General features: G+C 43.9%; 1 protein-coding gene across 2 annotated transcripts in view; it reads right to left on the reverse strand.

Moving 5' to 3' along the window:
• Window positions 1-17,188, reverse strand: part of GALNT11 (polypeptide N-acetylgalactosaminyltransferase 11) — an 88,096-nt gene extending 70,908 nt beyond the window's left edge. For both annotated transcript variants that reach the window (XM_036356143.1, XM_036356141.1), the window contains exon 1: window positions 17,066-17,188. The gene's annotated coding sequence lies outside the window, so the exon portion shown is untranslated. The remainder of the gene's footprint in view (window positions 1-17,065) is intronic.
• Between the last annotated feature and the right edge of the window lie 2,212 nt (window positions 17,189-19,400).

The raw sequence follows: 19,400 nt of genomic DNA on the forward strand, positions 1-19,400 counted from the left end.
ATCACACCCGGCTTAAGACAGCTCAGGCAAAATAGTAAGCCCAGGACTCTTCGGACCCTCTGAAGATTACTCCTGGCCCTTATCTTATAAACAGGCCCACTGACTTTATTTGGCAAAGAATTAATTCTATCAAGCTTTTAGTCCTCAGGGGTCAATATAACCCCTTCCCCAACAATGACCCAAAAGAGTCAATGATTTGACTCACGTACATAAAACCAATGGGGAATGTGCTAGGCTGCATATCTGGCGCTTTGGCCAGACAGGTCATGCTGTGCTGCTTGTTCCTAAAACACAGAGATAGGAAGGTACTGACATCAGGCCAGACCTTGAGATATGGTCTCATGGCCCCTTCCCAGCATGCAGGCCTTCTTTCTCAGAAGGCCTAGAAGCCTCATTCCAAATTTGGGAGACAAAAGACTGGAAAAAGTATAAATAAAGAGAGTCTCCTCCATATTGGGGGGCCCAGAATTTGAAAGACACATTTTTCTCTGGGCCTCCACAAAATTTAATAATAAAATGTAACTCCTGTAGTCTGGGCTGCAGTTCAGCCTCTGCTTTGGCAGGGTGCTGTATCTGTAGTCACTGGCCATGGAAGTCGGTGCTGCAGTTCAGCCTCTGCTTCGGCAGGGTGCTGTAACTGTAGTCAGCTGGCCAGCTTAATAAAGGCTCTTAAATTTAAATTCTGAGTCGGTGGTCTATCTCGCTGAGTGAACCCATAACAGGGAAAGTTGTTTTTGTGGAACCTGGAAATCAGAGTGGGGAGAAACGATCAGAAAATCAGCTCTGGGGCAGTCCATTCCCCCAACCTAGTATTAAGTGCGGCAGGGAAAACAAAATCTAAATACTGGGCAGAGAGGAGTTATAGCCCCAGATGTCAATACAGTAATACTGCCACCCAGAGGTTGAATCACAAATTGACTCTTTTATAAATACAACTAAAGGCAGGCTGAGAAACAAATACTGCCTGCTTGAAAACAGGATTGTGGCTTATGACAGAGAGAAGCAGTGGAATGCAGGGAACTTCAATACTGTCCTGACTACATAACAGGAAACAGGCGTGCCAAAAGGAACAGTAGAGGAAGTGAATGACCTTCACTACTGCACATTTTTATTTTCTAATCTTTTACTTAAAGAACCCAAATTTTTTTTTCTTTTTTTCTCACTTGATTTTACCTTTTTAATTATTATGTTTTTATTCTTAATCAGTATTATTACTACTATTATTTTACCATTTTTTAAAAGTTTCATTTTATTTTCTCTTTATTTTATTTTATTTTATTTTGGAATTAGTGTTCTACAGTCTATTTTCATTTTTCCGTTAGCATCATTTTACTCTATCTCAACTTTACCTTTATGCCAACATTCTCTTTCTCACTTTTCCCCTTTTGTTGTCCTGTTTCTCTTACCCTATTTCTGCTTTAGATATTCCCTATTCTTTCTTTTTACCCCATTAAAAATTCATCCTACTTATATATCTAATTTCCACTCCTCTGCTCCAAGTCCATACACACTTCTCTTTCTTCACTATCCAAATTTTTTCTCTCTTCCTTTTTTTTTGTTTTATGTTTTTGTTTTATTGTTTTGCCCTTCTTTCTCTCTGTCCTATTGTTGTTTTTTTGATTGTTGATTAGTTTGTTTTTCTTGTTTGTGTGGTTGTCCCTCCTTTTTTTGCTTCTGTTTTTCCCTCTCCTCGCTTGTTATTAGTTGTTGTTTGTAGTTTGCATTCATTTCTAGGTGTTTGTAGTTTGCATTTTTTTGGATTATTATTTTATTGGAGTTTTCTCCCCATATAAATAGTTTTCCCCTCTTCTTTTTTATTCTATTTCTTTTCTCTCTTACTTTCCTTCCTTTTCTCAATATCATTTTTGCACTATTTCTTTTAATCCCCTAATTCTCTTTTCTCTGGTGGTCACCTTTATTTGGGGTTATTAGTATCATGAATACATTTGTGTTCAGTGCCTTGTACACTGTGTTGTATTTTGTGCCTTTAAGTCAACGCAAGAGAGAGAGAGCTACATATCCATGACAACTGGAGAGGAGCAATCATGGGGAGACAAAGAAACAGCCTGCATACGAAAGAAAAGGAGGAATCACCAGAAAAGAACGTAAATGAAATGGAGACAAGCAATATGACAGAGAAATAATTCAGAGAAATGGTCTTAAGGTCGCTGTAGAGGTTGGAAGACAGATTCAACAATATTTGTAAGAACCAAGAGGAAATGAAGAAGAACCAAGAAGAAATGAAAAATGACACTGCTGCAATAAAGAACTCAATAGAAAGCATCAACAGTAGACTAGAAGAAATAAAGGACTGCATCAGTGAGCTAGAAAACAAGGTAGGAAAAAATACCCAAGCAGAGCAGTACCTAGAAAAAAAACTTAAAAAACAGGAGGAGAGCCTAAGGGAATTTTGGGACAACGCAAAACAAATAAACATCCACATAATAGGGGTTCTAGAAGGAGAGGAAACTGAGCAAGGAATAGAAAACCTGTTTGAAGAAATGACAGAAAACTTCCCTAATATAGGGAAGAAAACACTCACACAAGTCCAAGAAGCTCACAGAGTCCCAAACGAAATGAACCCCAAAAGACTGACGCCAAGGCACATTATAATTAAATTGGCAAACACCAATGACAAAGTAAGTGGCCAGAGAGAGACAGAAAGTTACCTACAAAGGATCCCCCATCAGATTAGCAACTGATTTCTCAACAGAAACACATCAGGCCAAGAGGGAATGGAATGAAATATACAAAGTCATGCAAAGGAAGGGTCTGAATCCAAGAATACTGTACCCAGCAAGGCTATCAATCAAAATTGAGGGTGAAATCAGGAGCTTCACAGACAAAAAAAGACTAAGGGAGTTTTTCACCACCAAAGCAGCAATGCAAGAAATGCTAAAGGGTCTGCTGTAAAAAGAAGAAATAGAAAGCGAAGAAGGAGCACAGGAATAAAGAATAAAAATGGTGACAAACAAGTACCTATAGATAATAACTGTAAATGTAAATGGATTACATGCCCCAATCAAAAGACATAGGGTAGCCCTGACCAGTTTGGTTCAGTGGATAGAGCGTCGGCCTGCGGACTCATGGGTCTCAGGTTCGATTCCGGTCAAGGGCATGTACCTTGGTTGCAGGCACATCCCCAGTGGGGAGTGTGCGGGAGGCAGCTGATCGATGTTTCTCTCTCATTGATGTTTCTCACTCTCTATCCCTTCCTCTCTGTAAGAAATCAATAAAAAAAAAATTAAAAAAAAAAAGACACAGGGTAGCTGAGTGGATAAGAAAACATGACCCATATATCTGCTGTCTACAGGAAACCCACCTCAGAAAAAAGGACTCACACAGACTGATGGTGAAGGGATGGAAAAAGGTTTTTCAGGAGAATGGAAATGAAAAAAAAGCTGGGGTAGCAATACTTATATCTCACAAATTAGATCTCAAAGTGAAGGAGATATAACAAAAGATAAGGAAGGCCACTTCATAATACTAAAGGGACCAATCCAACAAGAAGATAGAACTCTGGTAAACATATACGCACCCAATACAGGAGCACCCAAATACATAAAACAACTTCTGGAAGATATCAAGGGAGAGATCAATAGCAATACAGTCATAGTAGGGGACTTTAATACCCCAGTAACACCACTGGACAAATCCTCTAAACAAAAAATCAGCAAAGAAACATCAATCCTAAATGACTCACTAGATCAAATGGACTTAATGACATCTTCAGAACATTTCACCCCAAAGCCACAGAATATACATTCTTCTCAAGTGCACATGGGTCATTTTCAAAGATAGACCATATATTGGGACACAGACAAAAGCTCTTCAAATTCAAGAAGATAGAAATCATACCAAGCATCTTCACATCACAATGGCATAAAACTAGAAATCAACTCCAATAAAAAAATCAAACACCTGGAGGCTAAATAGCATGTATTAAACAATAACTGATCAAAGAAGAAATAAAAAGCATCATGGCAACAAACAACAATCCAAAATCTATGGAACACAGTGAAAGCAGTCTTGAGAGGGAAGGTCTACAGGCCTACCTCAAAAAAACAAGAAACAACGGTAATAAATTATCTAACCCTACAACCAAAGAGTTAGAAAGAGAGCAACAAGAAAAGCCCAGCGTAAGCAGAAGGAAGGAAATAATAAAGATCAGAGCGGAGATAAACGACATAAAGACCAAAAAGCAATACAAAAGATCAACAAAACCAAGAGCTGGTTCTTTGAAAGGATAAACAAGATTGATGAACCTCTAGTCAGGCTCACCAAGAAGCAAAGAGAGAGGACCCAAATAAACAAAATCAGAAATGAAAGAGGTGAAGTAACAACTGATCCCACAGAAATACAAATGATTATGAAAAAATACTATGAACAACTCTATTCCAACAAAATGGACAACCTAGATGAAATGGACATATTCTTAGAAAAATACAAGCTCCCAAAACTCAACCAAGAAGAATCAAAAAACCTGAATAGGCTGATAACTACTGAAGAAATTGAAACAGCAATCAAAAATCTTCCAGCACACAAAAGCCCTGGTTCAGATGGCTTTACAGGGGAGTTCTACCAAGCATTCAAAAAAGAACTAAAACCTATCCTCCTCAGACTATTCCAAAAAATTCAAGAGGAAGGCATACTTCCAAGCTCTTTCTATGAAGTCAGCATTACCCTAATTCCAAAACCAGATAAAGACACCACAAAAAAAGAGAACTATAGGCCAATATCCTTGACGAACATACATGCTAAAATCCTCAACAAAATTCTAGCAAATCGGATTCAGCAATACATTAGAAAGATCATACACCATGACCAAGTGGGATTTATTCCGGGGATGCAAGGATGCTACAATATCTGCAAATCAATAAATGTGATACATCACATAAACAAACTGAGAGACAAAAATCACATAATCATATCAACTGATGCAGAAAGAGCATTTGACAAAATCCAACACCCTTTCTTGATAAAAACTCTCAGCAAAGTGGGAATAGAGGGATCATACTTCAACATAATAAAAGCCCTATATGACAAATGTACAGCCAACATCATATTCAATGGGCAAAAACTAAACTCATTTCCCCTAAGAACAGGAACAAGACAAGGATGCCCACTTTCATCACTCCTGTTCGACATAGTACTAGAAGTACTAGCCATAACGATCAGACAAGAAGAAAAAATAAAAGGCATCCAAACTGGAAAAGAAGAAGTAAAACTGTCCTTATTCACAGATGACATGATACTATACATAGAAAAACCCCAAAGACTCCATCAAAAAACTACTAGACCTAATAAGTGAATTTGGCAATGTAGCAGAATACAAAATTAACACCCAGAAATCTATGGCCTTTTTATACACCAATAATGAACTCACAGAAAGAGAAATGAAAAAAACAATCCATTTACCACTGCACCAAAAAAATTAAGATACCTAGGAATAAACTTAACTAAGGACGTAAAAGACCTGTATTTGGAAAACTACAGGACATTGAAAAAAGAGATAGAGGAAGACATAAACAAATGGAAGAACATACCATGTTCATGGATTGGTAGAATCAACATCATTAAAATGTCCATACTTGCCCTAACCGGTTTGGCGCAGTGGATAGAGCTTTGGCCTGTGGACTGAAGGGTCCCAGGTTCGATTCCGGTCAAGGGCATGTACCTTGGTTGCAGGCACATCCCCAGTAGGGGGTGTGCAGGAGGCAGCTGATCAATGCTTCTCTCTCATCGATGTTTCTAACTCTCTATCCCTCTCCCTTCCTCTCTGTAAAAAAAAATCAATAAAATATATTTTAAAAAAATAAATAAATTAAAAAAATAAAATGTCCATACTACCTAAAGCAATCTATAAATTCAACGCAATACCTATTAAAATTCCAATGGCATATTTCAAAGATCCAAAGCAAACTCTCCAAAAATTCATCTGGAATAATAATAATAAAAAAGGCCCCGAATAGCCACAGCTATCCTGAGAAAGAAGAACAAAGTTGGAGGGATCACTATACCAGATATCAAGCTATATTACCAAGCCACGATTCTCAAAACTGCCCGTTACTGGCACAAGAACAGACATATAGACCAATGGAACAGAATAGAGAACACAGGAATTGACCCAAGCCATTATATTCAGTTATATTTGACAAAGGAGGCAAGAGCATACAATGGAGTCAAACCAGTCTCTTTAATAAATGGTGCTGGGAAATTTGGTCAGATACATGGAAAAATATGAAACTAGATCACCAACTTACACCATACACAAAAACAAACTCAAAATGGCTAAAGGACTTGAATGTAAGATGGGAAACCATAAAAATCCTACAAGACTCCATAGGCAGCAAAATTGCAGACATATGTCATAGCAATATCTTTTACAGACACAGATCCTAGGGCAAGAGAGACTAAGGAGAAAATAAACAAATGGGACTACATCAAAATTAAAATCTTCTGCACAGCAAAAGAAACCATCAACAAAACAACAAGAAAGCCCACTGCATGGGAGAACATATTTGCCAATGTGATCTCCGATGAGGGTTTAATCTCCAACATTTTCAGGGAACTCATACAACTTAACGAAAGGAAGATAAACAATCCAATAAAAAAAAAAATGGGCAATGGACCTAAATAGACACTTTTTGAAAGAGGACATTAAGAAAGCCAAGAGACATGAAAACATGCTCAAAGTCACTAATCATCCGAGAGATGCAAATCAAAACAACAATGAGGTACCACCTCACACCCGTCAGAATGGCTATCATCAACAAATCAACAACCGGCAAGTGCTGAAGAGAATGCAGAGAAAAAGAAACCCTCCTTCACTGCTAGTGGGAATGCAGACTGGTGCAGCCATTGTGGAAAACATTATGGTGTTTCCTCAAAAATTTAAAAATGGAACTGCCGTTTGACCCAATAATACCACTTCTAGGAATGTATCCCAAGAAAACAGAAACACCAATCAGAAGGGATATATGCACCCCTATGTTCATAGCAGCACAATTTACAATAGCTAAGATTTGAAAACAGCCTAAATGCCCATCAGCAGATGAGTGGATTAGAAAACTATGGTACATCTTCACAATGGAATACTACACTGCTATAAAAAAGAAGGAATTCTTACCATTTGCAACAGCATGGATGGAACTGGAGCATTATGCTAAGTGAAATAAGCCAGTTAGTGAAAGAAAAATACCACATCATCTCACTCATTTATGGATAATAAAGAGCATTATAACCTGATAAAAAGATAGGTACAGAGGCAAAGAAGCATCGAATAGACTCTCATATTACAGTGGGAAGGCTGGGGAGGGTTGTGGGGGGAGGTAAGAGATCAACCGAAGGACTTATATGCATGCATATAAGCATAACCAATGGACGCAAGACACTGTGGGGGGGAAGGTCATTGGTTAAAACAAGGAGACATATGTACTACTATTTGTAATACTTTAAACAATAAAATAAAAATAAAAAAGAAATGAGACACGGTAAACATGAGACTGCTTCTGGTATAGCATGGCATACTGCTTTACAACAAACTTTAATAAGTAGAAAGCGTGCACTCTAAGGGTAAAAAATATGGTATAGTAAATATATAAACCAAGCAATCACTTATTATCAAATACTAGTGGCCCAGTGCACGGATTTGTGCACATTGATAGGAAATTAATTAGAAGGTGGCTGGCGGGGCGGGACTGGGCATGACAGGCCAGACACACCCTGGAGTGAACCTCCCATGGTCCCTCCCTGGCCAGCAGCACTGGGGCAGCGCAGCAGCTCAAAGGGCGTCTGTGGAGTGAGTGGGGTACCTCCGGCAGGTGGGGTCCCTCAGCCTGGCCTGCAGGGATCAGGCCAAAACCAGCTCTCTGACATCCCCCGAGGGGTCCCAGAGTTCAAGATGGCACTCTACAAAGTTGCTGTCACTCAGCAGCTCCTGTGTCGAGCATCTGCCCCCTGGTGGCCAGTGCGTGTTATACTTACTGGCCGGTTGGCCAGTTGCTTAGCCTTTTATATAGGTGGATAATGTACTGTACATAACTGTATGTGCTATCCATTTATAGGACTGGCAGTGCAGCAGGTTTATACCAGCATCACCACAAATACATGCTATGACATTACGTCACTAGGTGAAAGAAAATTTTCAACTCCATTATAATCTTACTAGAGGCCCCATGCACGAAATTCAGCAAGGGGCTCAGTCCTCGCAGCCACAGCGGCTTGCCCCAGCCTTCACAGTCCCAGCTTCATCCAGAAGGTTGTTTGGCTGTCTGGTCTAATTAGCATATTATGCTTTTATTATTATAGGTGGTACCACTTATAGGGAGACCATTATCATATATGCAGTCAGTTGCTGACTGAAAAGTTATGCTTGCATGACTGCATACTAGAACTAAGTAATTAAGTAAATGGATGGTGGAAGCCAAGTTTCTAAGTGTTGGGGTAGAAGATTACAGATAAACAAGATTAGAATGATCCATGTAGTAATTAATGGGTTAGAGTTCAAGATATCAGTATAAAAATATTTAGCTTAACATGTTAGTTTTAGATACATATATTTTCTTGCTTGTCAGCTCAGAGGGCCTAGAACAGGGGTCCTCAAACTTTTTAAACAGGGGGCCAGTTCACTGTCCCTCAGACCGTTGGAGGGCCAGACTATAGTTTAAAAAAAAACTATGAACAAATTCCTATGCACACTGCACATATCTTATTTTGAAGTAAAAAAACAAAACGGGAACAAATACAACATTTGTATTTGCATGTGGCCCGCGGGCCGTAGTTTGAGGACCCCTGGCCTAAAAGGACAACACCCAGCAACACAAGCATACCTAGTGTCCAAATCTTGGTTTCTAATAGCAGAGAAGGATAAAATACAAGGAACCAAGCTCCTTGGAGAAATGACTGATTCTAGGGCTGAGACAGGAAATATACAAGATGAGCCTGGAGTACTTTGTAGTGTTAGCAAGGAACGAAGTGCATCCAAAGAAGACAAAAACAAAAACAAACCCTCAAAATGAATAACAAAACCCCATAATGGGGGTACATCAAAGGAACAGATGGAATCAACAGAAAGAGCTCACAATGACCATAGCAAAAACAATCTGAGCAACCAAATAAAGTGGTATAACCCAAAGCATAAGATAAATACCTGAGTCCATAACAATATAAATTCTTAAATATATAAATAATAAATAAGGTAGAATATAATAGATCTCCCTGCAGAATTCCAAATAATTTATGTAGCTACTTTGCCCTCAAGAAAGTGAAGCATAACTTCCACTCCTGAAATGTGGGCAGGAAATAGGGAATTCCTCTCAAACACTACTGTAGGGGGGAAAGAGGAGAAAAGAAGTAACTTTACAGTGGAGAAGCCTGACAAACTACCTCAACTGTGATCTGTTAACATGGTGATGAGAGCATGAACCCTCAATAGGTGTGATGGGAATGACATTTTATTTCTGTGGTTTTCTTCCTCCAAATCCAAGTTCCCAATATAATACTGAGAAAAATATCAGACAAATCCCAATTGACAGACATGCTATAAAATGACCCTTCATTATTCCTCAGAACTGTCGGGGTCATCAAAAACAAGGGAAGTCTGAGAAACTTGGCTGATAAACGGGCAAGAAGCACCTGAGGAACCATGATGACTAAATGCAATGTGGTATCCTGGATAGGACCCTTTGTTTTTACCTAATGTCCTTAGAACAGAAAAGGATATTAGGTAAAACTAAGGAAATATGAATAAAGTCTGGATGCCAGTTAATAATATATCACTATTGGGTCATTAATTATGATGAATGTGCCATGCTAACGTAAGTTGTTAATAAGTGAAACTTGGTATTGGATATATAGGAACTCTCAGCACTATCTTTGCAATTTTCTGTAAATCTAAAACTATTATAAAATAAAAAGTTTACTTAAAAAAATTGCATGCAGGAGTCAGCCAATCAATAATTCTCTCTTCATCATTGACGTTTCTCTCTCTCTCTCTCCCTTCCTCTCTGAAATCCATAAATATATGTGTGTGTGTGTGTGTGTGTGTGTGTGTGTGTGTGTGTGTGTGTGTATTTAAAAAATTGGAGGTCAGAACTTGTTTTATACTGCTAAAATCATCTAATCATATATCTGAGATTTGCTTCAAATCAGCCAATAGGAGATAAGATAGGTGGGGTTTAGATGAAAAAAAATTGACTAATAGATTTTAAAAAATATGTTAATATTTTAAGTCTAAATTTTCTACAAAAAAACGTAATCACCCAACAAATGTTCCTCTGGCCATGACCCTTATATTAAGGTGCTAGGTTCTGTAGGTACAGGAAGGGGCAACAGGTTTACAATTGTTTTCATATGGAAAATAATACAATAAAAAATAATACAAGAATAAACTGTTTTGAATTATTGGATTATTTTCCATACGAACAACTGTAAACTTACTTTTGCCCCACTGTGTATGTTGGTTCCTAGGGATTGTAATGTGCTTACACAATTTAGTCCTCAGCTAATTCTTGTGCGTGGAATCAAAGGACACAGATTCTGTGGGTTTTGTGTTTTTTGTATATATTTTCTCCTCACTTGTGCTTCCTCCTTGTTTTAATAAAAGTTTCATTGGAGACTAACTTTTCAATTTAATCTGGGTAACAGAATGTTCACATGGAAGTGAATAGTAAAGGGTGTGTATAAATGCTGAGTAGTCAAAAGGATGTATTGTACCAGTGTACTAGTCTCATAGTGCCAAGTCCACTCTCCCTATTCTACTCCAGTGATTCTAAGCCAGGGGCTAAGATATTTGGCAATGTCTGGAAAATTTGGCAATATCCACGGTCTTTTGGCAATGTCTAGATGTTTTTGGTTGTCCTAACTGGAGGGATTCTACTAGCATCTCATGGGTAGAGGCCAGGAATGCTGTTTAACATCCTACAATGCACAAGACCGTCCTCAGCCACACAGATTTATTTGGCACAAAAATATCGACAGTGCCAAACTGAGAAAGCCTGTTATATTCTATTTTGCTGGAACTGGAATTCTACATACGGCATTTATCAAACTATTGATAAATGAAAGAACTTGGATAAAGCTTGGGAATACATACGGAAACGTCTTCAGTCTAAAAAATTGGTAAAGACATGCAAATAAAAATATTATTTTCTAACTCTTAAATTAGCAATGTTTTTATTTTTTACTTTTTAACATATATTTTTATTGGTTTCAGAGAAGAAGGGAGAGGGAGAGATAGAAACATCGATGAGACCGATCATCAGCTGCCTTCTGCACACCTCCCACTGGGGATCGAGCCCACAACCCGGGCATGTGCCCTAACCAGGAATCAAACGGTGACCTCCTGGTTCATAGGTCGATGCTTCAACCACTGAGCCATGCCGGGCTAGACAGCAACATTTTTTTTTTTAATATTTTATTGATTTTTTTACAGAGAGGAAGGGAGAGGGATAGAGAGTTAGAAACATTGATGAGAGAGAAACATCGATCAGCTGCCTCCTGCACAGGCCGTACTGGGTATGTGCCCGCAACCAAGGTACATGCCCTTGACCAGAATCGAGCCTGGGACCCTTCAGTCCACAGGCCGACACTCTATCCACTGAGCCAAACCAGTCAGGGCAAGCAGCAACATTTTTAATACTCGTTGAAGTACAAGTAGTTAAATGATGCATTTATCAGTGATAAAGTTATATGTAAATTGCAGGGACTTTTTGTTTTTGTTTTTAAACTCTCACCCAAGGATATGTTTTTATTGATTTTGCGGAAACAAGGTAAGAGAGACACACACAGACATCGATGTGTGAGAAACATCAATCCATTGCCTCCCATACACACCCTGAACAGGGACTGAACCCACAACCTGGGTATGTGCCCTGGCCGGGAATAGAACCCACCATCTTTTTGGTGTACGGGATGATGCTGCAACCACCTGAGCTACTCAGCTAGGGCAACTGCTGGCCCTTTTTAAAAAGCACATTTGACAAAGGCACAAGAGCCTTAAAAACCTTCATACCCCTGGCCAGTAATCTCACTTTCTCTAAGAACGAAAAATCCTAAAGAAAGAATAAATCAGATGAAAAACTTGGGCGTATCCTAAAGCAAACTCTAAAAAGTATTGCAATTAAGATGTAAACAAATCTAGAACCAGGGAGTCCAATAACAAAAATTCCAGTAAGAGGCAACCATAGTTTGATCTAGAGCTGTGTAAGTCAGCGGAGAGGAGGGTCAGAGACAGAACTGTCTGCTCTTGTCAACTTGACTAGCCATGGGACCCTAAGGGAGAGGGGGAATAGAAACAACACCAGCTTTCAAGTCTGAATGACAGGAAGCACAGAGAGAACAGGTTTGGGAGGATTAACAGATGTATTTTGTTTTGTCATTCAAGAGAACACTGATATTGCCCATAGTTTGAAATTCAAATCTAATCCTCAGAGAGAAGTTAAAAATAAACATCAAAATTATAGTTTAAGTTACATGGACAGAGGAGGGTTTAAGAAATGAAGAGAGCAAAAGTGGATAGGGAGCAAGCACAGAACCTCTTGTGTGCAGGAGGAGCATCGCCAAGTGGGAAAACCTCGAGAGGGTGTTCTAACCAACAGCGAGGTGTCCCCAGGATTTAGAGAGGTCAAACCGAGGGCGTTAAGGTGGAGGTCATCAGACTTGGCAATTAGTAAGGCAAGAGGGTCTTTAAGAAAGCAGTTTCAAACTGTGAAGAGTTTGGTAGCTCTTCAAAAGGTTCAACAAACAACCCTGGGGAGGAGGGGAGAGCACAGCTGGTGCTCCTGTCCGGTGCTGTGTGCTGCTTCTGTACTGCAGGTGTGCTTCCCAGTCAGAGCACAGCACTAGGCTTCAGGTTCCATCCCATCCGGAGAAAACGGGAGGCCACTGACGGATGCCTCCCTCTCCCCCTGAGGGTCCAAGTCCCATCAAGTTGACAAGTGCAGACCCTCCTCTCCACTGACTTCCACGGCTCTAGATCAAACCATGTTTTTTCTCTCTAAACATATCCTCCAATGAGGATTAAAAAAATGTTAAACACAAGTTTATCATATGACCCAGCAATTCCTACCCCAAAGAACAGAGACTCCAACACACCTGTAAACATATATTCACAGCAGCATTTCTCATAGGAGCCAAAAGGTGGAAACAACCCGTGTCCATCAACAGACAAATGGACAAACGAATTGTGATACAGCTCTGCACCCGAGTATCATTCAGCCACGGCCAGGAATGAAGTCTCCATGGGCCATAGCACAGGTGGGCCTTGCACATCAATAGTCAGATACAAAAGGGAAAATACCGCACAATTCCACTTCTCAGAGGTGTCCGAACAGGCACGTGGGGCAGAATGGGGAGAGGGAGTTGGGGAGTTACTGCTTAACGGCTAGTTTGTTGGGGGTGATGAAAAGCTTGTAAACAGACTGTGGTGATGGTGACAGTGTTGTTTGTACACTTACCGTGGTTAAAATGAGATATATGTTATGTACTAGAGGCCCAGTGCACGGATTCATGCACCAGTGAGGTCCCTTGGCGTAGCCTGTGGGGATCGGGCCGAAACCGGCGTCCAACGCCACCTGCCGCCGCCACTGCCACTCGGTAGGCTCACTGACACTCCACTGCGGTCTCCAGGCTGCAGCAGCCAGCCATGAGCCCTGCGTCTGGTGCCCGTTGGTTAGCTGAGTGGCACTCCCTCTATGGGAACACACTGACCACCAGGGGGCAGCTCCTGCATTGAGCATCTGCCACCTGGTGGACAGTGTGCACCATAGCAGCCAGTTGACCGGTTGTTCGGTCGCTTAGGCTTTTATATATAGACTAGAGGCCCAGTGCACAAAAATCTGTTCACTGGCGGGGGGGGGGGGGGGTATCCCTCAGCCCCACTTGTGCCCTCTCACAGTCTGGGACCCCTCAGGAGATAATGACCTGCTGGCTTAGGCCCGCTCCCAGGTGGCAGAGGGCAGGCCCAATCTCTAGGTGCAGCCCCTGGTCAGGCTCAGAGCAGGGCAGATCAGGAGGTTGCGATGCCACCCTCAATCACGCTCAGGGTAGGGCCGATTGGGAGGTTGGGGTGCCGCCCCATCACACAAAAGGCAGGGTCGATGGGGAGGTTGCGGCACCACCCCCTGTCACATACAGAGCCGGCCGATCAGGGGGTTGGGGTGCTGCCCCCTTTCACGCACAGAGCAGGGCCCATCAGGGGGGTTAGGGCTCTGTACACTGTCACACACAGAGCAGGGTCGACCAAGGGGTTGGAGAGCTCCCCCGTCACCCACAGAGCAGGGCCGATCAGGGGGTTGGGGAGATCCCCCTGCCATGCACAGAGCAGGGTGGATCAGAAAGTTGCGATGCCACCCTAAGTCATGCTCAGGGTAGGGCCGATTGGGGGGTTAGGGCGCCACCCCCTGTCACACTCAAGGCAGGGCCAATGGGGAGGTTGCGGCTCCACCCTGTCACACACAGAGCAGGACCGATCAGGGGGTGGGAGCGCCTTCCCCTGTCACTAACAGAGCAGGGCGGATAGGGAGGTTGTGACCCCGCCCTCTGTCACACAGAGCTGCAGGGTGATCAGGGGGTTTGGGCGCTGCCCCCTGTCACGCTGCTCCAGGGGCCAGGAGGCCTCGCAGCTCCACTGATCCCAGTGCTGGGAGGCCTCGCGGCTCCGCTTGACACCAGGGCAGTGAGGCCTTGCTGCTCAGCTGATCCCCGTGCTGTGAGGCCTCATGGCTCCTCTTGACACAGGGGCAGTGAGGCCTCGCTGCTCCGCTGATCCTGGTGCTGGGAGGCCTCGCGGCTCCGCTGATTCAGGTGCCAGGAGGCCTCGCAGCCCCACTGATCCCAGTGCCGGGAGGCCTTGCGGCTCCACTGATTCCAGGTTCGGGAGGCCTCGTGGCTCTGCTGATCCCAGGCCGGAGGCCTTGCGGCTCCACTGATCCTGGTGCTGGGAGGCATATTACCCTTTTACTATATAGGATAGAGGCCTGGTGCATGGGTGGGGCCGGCTGGTTTGCCCTGAGGGGTGTCCTGGATCAGGGTGGAGGTCCCGCTTGGGTGCCTGGCCAGCCTGGATGAGGGGATGATGGCTGTTTGCATCTGGTCACACCCCCTTCAGGGTGGGGGACCCCACTGGGGTGCCTGGCCAGTCTGGGTGAGGGGCTGAGGGCTGTTTTCAGGCTGGCGGGTGACTGAAGCTCCCAACCTTTCTTTTATTTCTTTTTCCTTTTTTATTCTGGGATTTTATTTACCTTCTATGGCTGTCACTGGAGCTGAGAGCCGTCTTTAGCTCTGAGTCTCAGCTCCAGCTCTGAGACCTCGGCTGCTGAAAGCAGGTATCTGGACTTTGTTTACTTTCTGTATTTGAAACTTTGTTGCGACTCCAGCTCTGAGATCCCAGCTGACTGAAAGCAGGTTTCTGGGGTTTTGTTTAGCTTCTATATTTGTAACAATGTTTCTTAGAGAGCAGCTCAGAGCCCAGCAGGCAGGCGGGGAACCTGGCTTCCTCAGTCACTGGAGCAAGCAAGCCTCCATGTTCGAGTCAGCTGCCTGGCTGCCGGCCGCCATCTTGGTTGGCAGTTAATTTGCATATCTCGCTCATTAGCCAATGGGAAGGGTAGCAAAGTTATGGCTAATTACCATGTTTCTCTTTTATTAGATAGGATATTTTTTTGAAGTTAAAATGTTGCAAGGAACAGCACAGAAATTGTCTAGAGATGATGTGAAAAGCGTGGTCTGCTTTTCCATGACATTTCCCTCAGGAAGCTCAATTTTATACTGATTGAAGGCAGGTTGTCTGCTTGCTGCTTTTCTAAAAGCGGCGGCAGAGCAGACCGCAACATCCGCGATTTCTAGAAAAAAGGGAAAAATTGAAAGAAAAAAAAGAAAGTCTGGTCTAAAACTGTGATTTGGGGGAGGCGAGCAGCACCACCGTATGTAGTGGGTGCACGGGACCATAAAACAGCTATTCAAAGTTACGATTTGATTTTATATTTTGAAAACCAACCAGATGTTTTCACCGCAGAAGGCGGGGCCAAATACTGGATGGCAGAAACCAAGCGGGCCAGCCTGAGTGTGAACACCCCTCGAGGGCCGCAGCCTCCTGGATCAGGGTGCGGGGTCTCTACATCCCTACAGTCCCCCCGCACGACCCAGACCACCCCGTGACACAAGCCACCAGCGCCGCTGGGCACACAGCAGAAGGAAAGCAAAGGGAACCTCTTGGCAGTGGTTCTCAACCTTCCTAATGCCGGGACCGTTTAATACAGTTCCTCATGTGGTGGTGACCCCTGACCATAAAATTATTTTCATTGCTACTTCATAACTATAATTTTGCAACTGTTATGAATTGTCATGTAAATATCTGATATGCAGGATGTATTTTCATTGCTACCAATTGAACATAATTAAAGCATAATGATTAATCACAAAAACAATATGTAATTATATATGCATTTTCTGATGGTCTTAGGCGACCCCTGTGAAAGGGTCGTTCGACCCCCAAAGTGGTCGCGCGACCCACAGGTTGAGAACCGCTGCTCCAGAGGCTCGTCCACCCAGCGCCCAGGGCGGGCCGGGTTAAATTCTGACGGGCACCCAGCGGCTGTAGGAGGCGAACACAACAGTAACTTCTCTTTGGGACACTTTGAAGGAAATGCGCACGCCACCCGGGCGCGTTATTCCATTCGCTCTGGTTCCTGCTGGGAATTTTCCGCAATCCCTCCGCACTGCGCGGGCTCCGCCGGCAGCCCCGGCCCCGCGACCGTGACCCCGGCGCCGCCCGCACGCCCCAGCGCCGAGCACCAGCCCCACCGGAAGTCACTCGGGGCGGGCGCCGAGGTCTCCGGAGTCCCTTCGGTCAGCACCCGCGCCGGAAGCACCGTGCTCGGGTGTTTACACGCTGCACACGCGACGGACGCCCGGCCCGCCGCCCAGGTACCGCAGAGAGCGCGGGCGCAGCCTGCAGCCCTCGGAGCCCCCGTGTGGAGCCGCGCGCCGGAAACGCTCGCCGGAGGCGCTGAGGGGACGGTGGCCGCGCCGGGTCTGACGCCGCCGCCGGCCGCGCGCTACTCACCCCGGCGCCGGCAACGCAAGATCCCGGCCTTCTGGGACTCGGGCTGTGGCATCTTCCCGCCCTCCCGCCACAGCCCAGGTCCAGCCGCACGAGCCGCCGCGGGCGGGACAGCCGGCAGGAAACGCTGCGCCGAGCGCGGTCGTGGCCGCGGGCTCGCCCAGGCCTCGGGCGCTTGGCCAGTGCCGGCGCCGCAGCCTCGACTCCCGCGAGCGCGCGCGCCGAGGCGACGAGACGGAGGCCCCGCCCCCGCGCGGCGCGGGTGACGTCACCACCCGGTGGCGCCGCGGCCCCAACGTGGTCCAGGACGTGGTCGAGGCCTCGCGCGTGGCCGGGCGCCCTGGGCCGCCCGCGGCGCTCTTCGTGTTTCCCGTCTGATAGAAAGCCTTGTCAAACACAAACACCGTAAACATGAAGGGATGTTCGGCGTCACTTAGGATGAGAGAACTGCGGGACGCTGGTTGCAGTGTAAAGGTCTCAGGCTAGCAATGCACCCGGGCGGCGGTGCAGGAGCCCGTGTCGCTGCGGGAGTGAGGAATAAGCACCCCGGGGAGCGACGCCCACGCAGCCCCTTTGGCCTCACCTGGCGACACTCCGAATCTTGGATTTCACGCCTGGCGCACCTACTTAGAAATCAAAATCTGCCTTTTACCCAGATCTCCAATGGCACTAAAATGCCCTTTGAGGAGCATTGCGGTTAAGCCCAGGGTCTTTGAGGTTGGGCTGGTTAGCTGGTGTATGGACTGTGCTAGTTTGGCTTTACACTTGCCAGATGAAATACAAGCCTGAAATATGAATTTCAGATAAAGAATAATTTTGTAGTATAAGCATACATACTTATACTAAAGTATTATTGTGCTGGGGTCCAACTCCAGCAGGTCCAGGAGTTCCCAAAGGCGTAGACGGAGTCGGCGAAGAAGGAAGGACACGGAGACAGTGTTCAGTTGATCAGCAGCCTAGCCAGGATCTCCAGCCAGGATCTCCAGCCAAGTTCTGGTCTGGATCTCCAGCGAAGTTCTGCTGTTTATTGTCTTGTTACATCCGTATTTATCCCAGTTGATTTTAATCCTGTCAATTTCTACTACAAAGGTTAGGGCGTTTCTTATCTCCATTCCAGGGAGTAAAGATTATGTAGCTTAAGCATGATTGTTTGTAGTGATTAACTAACCGCCTGGCACTTAGTTAAGGAGTTTCATCCCCTCCCTGACTTCAGGGAAAAATTCCTACCTGGGGAAACAACCTTTCTAGGAGAGGCATCCCCTCCCTGACTTCAGGGAAAAATTCCTACCTGGGGAAACAACCTTTCTCGGAGAGGTGACCTTGGTTAAAACACACAGCGCTAAGGGGAGCAAACATATTAAGAACAGTATGCTATATACGCCAGGTCCCTTGAAACATATGCTGTGCAGATGTTTCTTTCCTGCAGCGACTGTGTCAAGCAGCAAGGATGGACCGGCTTCCAGCATTATTGTTTGTCCAAAATTCAGATATAGCAGCCATCCTGTATTTTTGCTAAATCTTGCAACCCTAATCTCGGGCAACTTCTAACCTTAGTTTTCTCATCTATGAAATGGGAATAATAATAGGACCTATATCATAAAGTTGTGTGGTTGAAAGATAATCCATGCAGAGTACTTACCAGGTGTATGAAAGATAACGCTCAGTAAGTGTTAACTCTTTAATTATTTCATACTGGTGTGTCTTAGCATAAATTCCTAGAAGTATGCCTTTGTTATAGAACTCTGGCTTAATTTACTAGTAAGGCTTGTCTGAGTATTCGGTCATACCAAAAAAATGGTGTTTTGTGAAAAGCCTTGAGCAGGTTAGGAGATACTTCTCTACTAGCTGCAGAATACAATTCAGATTTTTAAATTCCCATATGAAAACAAAACATTGTCACCTCCCAGCAAGTACGGATTTCCTCCCAATCACACCAAATAATTGGATGTTGATTCGGATTTGTTTTCTATTCCAGAGTCCACTGAATCAATATTTGAGAGGTTGTTTAAGTAACATTTCTAGTGGTGAACTAGAAATGATGTCTAGTGACTGAACTCGATTGCTACAAAGCTGACTTAATATTAGGCCCAGGGCTCTAAAAGAACATTTGTCTTTTTCTTTCTGCAAGCTGATTGTTACATCCTCCTCCTTTATACTTAAATTATTCTTAAATTTTAAAACTAGAAAAGGTGTTACTTCAAGAGGATGCTCTATATTCTTACTACTTTTTTTCCTTCTGCTACAGAATTTCTATTTTGTATTTTACTCTAATTTTAACAGATTTATGGGTTCATTATAATCAATATTTTACTACATGTAAAATATGGACCAAGAATAT

The sequence above is a fragment of the Myotis myotis genome, unplaced genomic scaffold (assembly GCF_014108235.1).
Source record: "Myotis myotis isolate mMyoMyo1 unplaced genomic scaffold, mMyoMyo1.p scaffold_m19_p_25, whole genome shotgun sequence".
NCBI classification, from domain to species: domain Eukaryota; kingdom Metazoa; phylum Chordata; class Mammalia; order Chiroptera; family Vespertilionidae; genus Myotis; species Myotis myotis.